Source organism: Accipiter gentilis, chromosome 6 (assembly GCF_929443795.1).
Source record: "Accipiter gentilis chromosome 6, bAccGen1.1, whole genome shotgun sequence".
In the NCBI taxonomy this organism is placed as follows: domain Eukaryota; kingdom Metazoa; phylum Chordata; class Aves; order Accipitriformes; family Accipitridae; genus Astur; species Astur gentilis.
This window is the reverse complement of record NC_064885.1, coordinates 36,177,755-36,186,183: the sequence shown is the minus strand read 5'-3', so window position 1 is coordinate 36,186,183 and position 8,429 is coordinate 36,177,755.

Here is an 8,429-nt window from a genome sequence, read left to right as displayed (position 1 = left end):
GCTTAAATATTTTGCTTTGATTAGGCAAAGAAAAGAGGCCCCGATGGTTTCCGCAGCATCTGTCACAACAGCACTGGGCAAAATGTCTGTTGTTCAAGATCTAAGCATGAGTCACCGGCGCTTTGGGAGGTGGGGTGGTTACCAGCAGAAAGCAGAAGGCTCTGCCAGCTCCTTTTTATCTCTTTCAAGGACTAGCTTGGCTCAACCATAGTTATTAGCTAGCAGAGTGGATGGTTTTCATCATTAGGCAGCTGTAAGCAGGTGGTTGTGCTCTCTCGGAAATGAGATAAGACATGAAATGCACGTTTCTGGCATTTATACGAAGCTGCTTCCCTCCCCTGTATGTACCACCATACGCAGCGCGGCTCCTTGTAAAGGGCTGCGCTACGGGAAGATGCAGAACAATTGTACAGCGAGATAACGCTTTTGGTGTGGGTGGCAGGATATCTCTCCACCACCAGGGAAGAAAACAGTGAAAGCATCGAACAGACTCCTTGCTTGTAGTGTGCCTGGCATGATCGTGCATCTGTGCGCAGAGCGAATGGAAAACGTCATGTAAACGCAAAAGCACCTGTACTTTCACTTCATCCAGTTTCGAATGATGACACGTGAACCAGATGCAGGCACGAACAGCAGTGTGCTTTGCAGAAGACTGGCTCTTCTCAAAATGCTTTCATCTGCTTCAAAGAAAGTCACAAATAACTTCAGGTTGAATAAATATTTGGAGAGAAGTAGTTTGCTTCATTTTTTGATATTTTCTTGACTAGAAAAAAACCACCACAAACTCAGTATTTAAAAAAAACCCAAACGCTTAACTTTGATACAGCATTTTTCATTCTCTTTTGTTGGTGTTAGGGAGGAGGTCAGAGAAGAAGCACAAAGGAGCAAACGATTTCCCAAGAGGATTCGCAAACCTGACAGCAAAGCTAAATATATAATTCAGACCACTCAAGTCCCCGTCTATATCAAAGTCAGTTGTCCACAATATATAGCATGTAACTAATGAAACATTGCTTCTCAGCTGTTTTAAATGAAGATATAATTGTTTTTTCAGCAACAAGTGCCTCGTATCACACAGGTAAAACAATCCCTGGGGTTGGTGAGGATAGATATCTCAGATTAATTACCAGCCAATTTACAGATTAATGTGGGAAAGTGTCTAGACTAGCCTTAAAAATCTGTGGCTACTTTACATTAATTGGCAGTCAATTAAATAGTGGTAAAAAGTGCCCAGAGTGGACACACTCAGAGGAAAAGAACTCATTCTTCATGCTGTATATGTTAATTTAAAATCACTGTAACAGTCATTTCAAAGCTAAGTCTTTCCCAGTGTGACGGAGGATTAATCTTCATTCACATTCCAAGGGGGATAAGTACGTTGCTATTGAACAAAGCCATTTTTCAGTTTTCCAAGTTAAAAAAAAAAAAAAAAAAAAAAAAAAAAAGAGTTACAACCTTTTTGTCAGAATATGTATCACAATTTTGGCTTTTAAGTGACCAGTCTTTGAAGTTCTCCTCTGGAGACTCCCCACCAAACCTTGCTATGTAACTGGAAAACCCTATTCAGCGTGGGGGTTTCCCCTCTCCCCTACCTTACCTGCGAAAGGCGGGCGAATTACCCAAGGTTAGAGAGGAGACTCTTCTCTTCAGTGAGACTGCTCCTGCTCCTGAGCACCAAGAATTTCGTTTTTCTCATCTTGCTCAGAAAATTGAAAAGCTCAGGAGATAAAAAGTGTGAAATAAGAATTAACAGCCAAAGAGGGAACTGTATATATTTTATTGCAAGAACTTTCATTGGGACATTAAGGGTATTTGCTTCACTGCGAATTGTTATTATGTATAATATATGGATTTCTTTTGGACCCTTTTCCTCATTCTTTACCTCAAAAAAAGAGAAGTGTTAACAATGCTCTCAGCTATTAGGGAATCACTTTGTCTGAAATTAATGTAAATTGAAATCAGCGCTTCAGGTGCTGAGGTGAAGTTCTGAAGTTTTCTATGATGTGAAGCAAAGAAAGAGCTGAAAAAGCACGAAGATACTCATCAAAATGGTTCATTTTAGCTGCACGGCTTTTTCTATTTTCAAAAGGCAGCAGAAGTGAGATTATCGCAGCAGTTAAGAGAAGAAACTGAACTTTCGTTGAGCTGGCACATCTAGATAAATTAAACCCGGTTGTGAGATGTAAATGAATAAAGAAGAACAGCAGAGAGGTGGAGACGGAGGGGGCCCTGCTCCCCCCTCTGCCCCCAAATCCCCGTCTCCTGCTTCGACAGGCAGTCCTGGCTAATTGTCTAGGTGAAGTCGTGCCTGGGCATGTAGTATTTTGTGGCAGCTGATGTTCTCCATCCTGTGGGAAGAGTCCTGGTTCCGTCAATATTTACTGATGTTTTCCACACTGGACAGCGCTGGGGTGGCTGGGGCTTGTCCTTCGATATGCAGCAAAAAGGTTAATAAGTAAGAGTCCTCTCCAGAAGCAACACAGGCACCCTCCGTCTCCTTTAGATACTTTTGTCTCTAAATTAATGCTAATAGTTTCATTCTGGTCCAGCGTTGCATACCTTACCTCCACGGACCAGCTGCTCGAAAATCCTCTGGCAGCGTGGCACTAGCTGCACTCCTTCCAGATGCTCACTGCATCCAAACAAATAAAAAATATAGATTAGAAGGTCACTTTTCCACATGGACAACTGTAGGTCTTCCATTGACTCAGATAAGGGAAAGGGAGAGAGGGGGCAAGGTATAAAGGTCTGGGATCCAAGTGGAAGTAGTTCTTTTTCCCACATTAATCTATGGGACCCAGGGCAAAGCACAGGTTTCTGACTGCCTTGGTTTCCCATGTACAGAATTAATTCAGACATGCCACGTGGCCGTGAAACACAGTAGTCTAAAAAAAATGGCAGGAGTTTAAATAGTGTAAATGTAATGTAGGCTTTGGGGTCAGAGAAAATAGGTGGCAGCCTGAGTTTTCATAGGTGAAACAGATGTGTGCAGAGCACAGTCTCTATTAGACTGGGGGTGGATGTTAGGAGAAAATTGAGAGTGCCAGGCCATTTTCCATTCTAAGGCATAGGAGGTTTATAATAGCTGTGCTTTGGTTTAGATCATTTAGTCTGTTTTGCTAGCAAATATCACCATGTGCTGATAAGCTAAATTTCAGCAAACCTTGGTACAGTCAGCAGGGAGCCAGGTTTGTTCTGTGCTTTAACTTCATCAAAACACATTCTTTCTTTCCTTTTTTCTTCTTTTCTTCTTTGACTGAAGAACTGCAAATACTTCCCATCCCAATCCGAATAAATAATCTTGCACAGCAAACACGAGCTGCAGTCCCCAGTACCTGCATTGCACCGTCCTGCGTCCCACTTGCCGGGTACTTTGGAGGAGTCATGATGACACATCAATCACTGCAAACTCCCTTTGTACCTCCTCAACATCTACATCAATTCCTTGATGTACTGTGCTCCGAGCAGAGTAAACCGGGCGCTATTACGCACCGGCTTTCCAAGCTGCAGCATCCGAGCCAGTTACCATTCGCTCCCGTGTGCTGTAATTGGCCTTAGAAACCCGCACGTCTTAATTTCTGGGCCCCCGTCCAGCTCTTGGTGAAAGTTCACTGCACGCCAAGGTCACTACAGCCCTTGGCGATCCAGCGCAGAGGAAAAAGGAGGAAAGACTCCCTTTTCTGTGGATACAATTAAATTTCTGACACTTTCAAGTTATTCATTCGATTGGAACAGGGCAATTAAACCAGCTGTGCTGGGTCTGTGTTTTCAGGACAGCCTCCTCCTCCTCCAGCAGCATTTCGGAGAGCCTTTGACCATCAGCGGATTCAACCCAAATCCCTGGGGTCTGGCTCCCGCTCAGGATCCCACCCGGCCTCCGCGGACCCAGCTCACCTCGAAGAATTCAAAACGAACGGTGGAGCAGAGCCGCGCTGCACCTAATTGATAGTAATGTTAAGAGACTGATCGTAATTTGAACGCTAATTAAGGAAGATCGTTATTGACTTTAATGGGAGACAGACCAGGCTCTTGCACGTCTACTAAATAATGAGAAAGAACTGAGGGTGCTGTCAGCGCCGGAGAAATAATCACAATAATAATGTGCTGAGAAAAATGCAGCTTCCTTTCGGTAACCCTTAACAGCAGCGGGAACGGCACTAAAGGAGAAAGGACTTTCTGTTCACAGTCCCAGGAAGTGAACTCATTTGTTTCTGTATAATTTACTGTTGTTATAATAGCACTTACAAACCCCAGTAAACAATAAATATGGATTTGTTAGGAGGCCACCTACCACTAGGTTATATGGGTAACTGGCACTTTTAAGATGCTTACGTAAAATGTCATTCTCCCCCCACTCACAGCACCCAAACCTCTTTACTTTCAGTAAAAAGATTAGTAAAAACTTCTTTATTTTTAGTAGCTTTAGTGTGAGCTGGCGTCAGTCCTCCTCTGATAGCACTACCTAATGCCCCAACACCCAGCAAAATAAAAAGGAAAAGACTGAGCTTCCACAAAGTGAAGGCACAGGGTTCCCTTTTCCCCCCATCTCTTTCAGACATGGGGACCACGGCAGGCGCTGTGCAAATATGACGTAAAGAAGGTGACAGCCCGGTGAACCTGGACTCAACACAGGACATGAAACTACCGTCAGATGTAGAAAAAAAGAAGAAAGAGCGAAGCAAGCCAAGAGAAAACAGTATGAATATGTTTTTATTCACAGAACCCACCTACAGACATAGAGACGTGATTTTGGGACCGTTCAACCCAAGCACCAGTCAGCCCGACTGCCTTGGCAGAGCTCTTCTCTTGATGAGAGGAGCAGGGTGATGAGAGGTGGAAGAGCGGTGTCTCTCCCTTGGAAACGAGCTCTGTAATTTAGGGCTGGAGGCAGCCGGCATGTTGACAAGGACGCAACATGCCGAGCAGCTCGCTGGTCCTGGAAGGGGCATCACGACCCCTCCCCGCTCTGGGTAAGTTCAGCGCAGGGGTCCGCAGCACGTGTTGCTGACAGCACGGGAGGTTTCTTCTCTTTAAGCGTGGTTGAGAGCGTTCACAGGTGGTGTGTGGTCCATGATTTCAGGGAAGTGTAGAGAGAACGTTATTTTACAGTGATATTTGGAACTAAGTATTGGGTTTACAAATATCCTTCCCCCAAATTTAATGCCGTAAGATTGCTCTTGACTGTCATTTTTCACTTCTATCAATTCATCTTTGATCTATTGCTCCCTTTCTTAATAGCAGAGGGGAAGGGGAGGAAAGGGGTGTTCAAATTCCACTCTATCAAGGTCCTCACAATGTAATAAGAGCTCAAAAATCCATAAAATTGGCGATCATCTTTCAGCTGCAATATCCACGTCACATGCCAAGTGTTGCCACAACAATAAAAAATTCTCCACCTTTATTGCCACAGAGCGTATTGATTCATTGCGGTGTTTCCCAGAAACATTTGTATTTATGCACATGACTCTGTGAACATTGACCATATAGGGTGGGAAATCTCCAAGCCACCTCTTTGGCTGAATTAGATTTTTCAGCTGAATCATTGAGACTATACTTCGATTTTCAGGGCTCATGCTGGCATTTTTATGATAGTGGCTTTGGCTTATTAACAGAGCATAGTGAAACCAGCTTGTTGTTTTTCCCCTCCTTTTCTTCACTCCATTATACCAAGGGACATTTATTACTTTTTGATAAAAGATGCACACCCCTCCCTTAGGAGAAGGGCACTGAAGCAGGACGAGATGCCTTTGTGCACCATCTCCAGAGTAACTGGGGAAGGGCAGGAACCAGAGTGTAATCATTCAATAAAGCGGCAAAATACAGGACGGAGGGGAAAAAGCTTAGATTAAATAATTCTTCGATGTCCCTTATGTCTTCATCTATTTCTCAAAAGGAATTATGTGTAAAGCAGAAAACAGTATTACTTTTTGTATTAATAGAAGAGATGAATCATCTTATGCCATTCAACAGTTGGAACTAATATCAAGGTTCAGGTTTCACAGCTGGCTGTAAAAGAGACAGGAAAAAAAGTCACATAGATCAGAAGTTGTTCACGTTTTGGAGAAGATCCATGTTCAGCCCCTCGGTCTGTGACTTCCTTTGATCTCTAACTACTAGTTGGAAATTGAAGCTCTCCCTTTAAAGCCTTCAAACTTCGTTCTTGTTCTCCTGAGCTCCAAACAGCCAGACAGCATTTTCAGGATCTGCAAGGAGGGCAATGTGAGCTTGCTGTCACATACCCAGCCTCCAAAACCCAAATAAAGCCTCTGCAAGGATGATGGCGGGGTTCTTCTGAGTATCTAGAGCATCTCCTCGGGCGGGCGGCAATCTCACAGCATCGCCACGAAGGCTGCCAAGAGCCAGGTCGCGTTCCGACGGCGCAGCCCACCAGCACCGCGCTCTGCGGTGCAGGGACCACCTCCCACGGCCCACCGGGACCCAGGGACGTGGCAGGGTCTCCACGCACCTCTGTGAGCTTTGGGGGAAGCTCAGGGTGAAAGGTGGCTCTGCAGAAAGGCATGGGTAGGTCCACTGATAACGTCAAATCCCTTTTCCAAAGATCTGTGATTTTGGGGATGCTCACTCAGGAGTACGGGTGGATTAAAGTTTGAGGTGGCTCGTCCCCATGGATTGTTCTTCTCTCACATCTCCTAGAGGCTGCCTGGCCTCCACCTCCATTCCGTGCACCACCGATACCTGAATAACCACGTAAAGTGGCAGCGAATCGTTAGTACCAGTTTGTCCTAATAAATTAGACTATAAAGCACAGCAAAGCAGGAGCTGTTTCGTGTGCGGTTCGGCTGTTTCTGCTGCAGAGGTGGCAACCTAGGTATGAACTGCTACAGCCATCTGGGTTTAATCCACCTGCATAATCAGTACGTGCTTTTGGAAAAAGCCTAGATGCAAGCTCGCTAGTCCAGGACATTATGACTAATCACGAGAGGGGGGGGAAATAGGGGGAATGGCACGCATGAGGGGTATGGGTAGTACAGTCTCCAGAGCAAGAGGAATTAATTGCTTGCATCCTAATTCTTCGCAAGGTGTGGAAGTCAGTGTGAGGGAAGGATGCCCACATCTCGCAGAATGAAGGTGCGTAAAGCCAGGGTCACCTTTCACAGCAAAACTTCTCAGAAATTAGATGACAGCCCATCCGTGCTAAGAGTTTCTCCACATCAGAGGTTTTGAATTGCAGCAGAATAATTCCAGCATCTGTAATTAGCGCTTCCATTAAATTCTCATTGCTCTCGTATTAATTTCAGGAGTTTGAAACTGTCAGAAGCATTATTAAGGGATGCTATCCTTGTCAGGAGCTGCAAATAAAAGCTGAGCTCCTGATTAAAAGTTTAGGGCAGCCCTCATTATTTTCTGCATCAGAAGAGTAGTCTTTTTGGGTTACCCTTTCAGTCAGTACTGTTTCATTACAGAGGGCCTCTAATTGTTTCTGCCTATTTAAAATAAAAAAGACAATTTGCTTTTCAAGTGCTCCTCACTGAAGCCAAATAAAAAAATTCCCAGTTGTTTTCAGAGCCAGAAAGGCACGGTGACACTGGGAAGGTGCTGGAAGGAGTCACTGTTGAGTTTCCCAAATTACCTACAGACCGGACCAACGAAGGCACTGGGAGGTGTAAGTCCCACGCGGATATTTAGCCTTCCTCAACTTCAGCAGCTGACTGCACCATCTCTCTTGCTTGTCACTTTGCTCTGCGAGTAGAGGTAGCACCACCAGGCACCCCCCTCCGGGTGCGGTTTAGTCCCATGGGGAATGGGGATTAACTGCCCCTCTCATTAAGACCCGCTTACAAGGATCTATGTTTCCATGTGAACCAGTACGATTATTCTGGCTTTAAAAATATACCCAGGTTCCTGAGTCTGGATCTAGCCATGGCCCCAGCACAGCCCCAGCCACGGGGACCTGCGGAGGGGGGACCGTTAGTTTTGGACAGGGAACAGGCATCGTGTAGCAAACCAGATATGAGAAATTTCTTATGGAAAAAATCTCTACCTCGTGCTACAAGGCTACACTGCCTACATGCAGTCTGTGTACATGGAAAAATAGGTGTACAGGCTTAGACAAGGAGGCAGGCTGGTGCTGCTGCCTGAGTGTGGCTGCTCTGGGGCTAAAATCAGGGCTCGGGGCTGCTCACCAGAGCCGCTGCAGGATTTTCAGCTAAATATTTGCCAGGAAATAAAGGTTCGGATGGACTTAACCGCATGGTAAACTCCTCTCAAACTTGTGTAATTGTTTTCATTGGAAATTGAAGCTTGAAAAATTAAGAAGTCACAAAATGCCTTAGTCTGGATTATAAAGAAAGATTTCACTCCAGAAGGATGTTTTGTTTTGGAATTTACGCATTTGTTGTTAAATACAAATTGGAAACATTTTTCACTTTAAAAAAAAAATATACATACAGAGGGTTGAATAACATTTT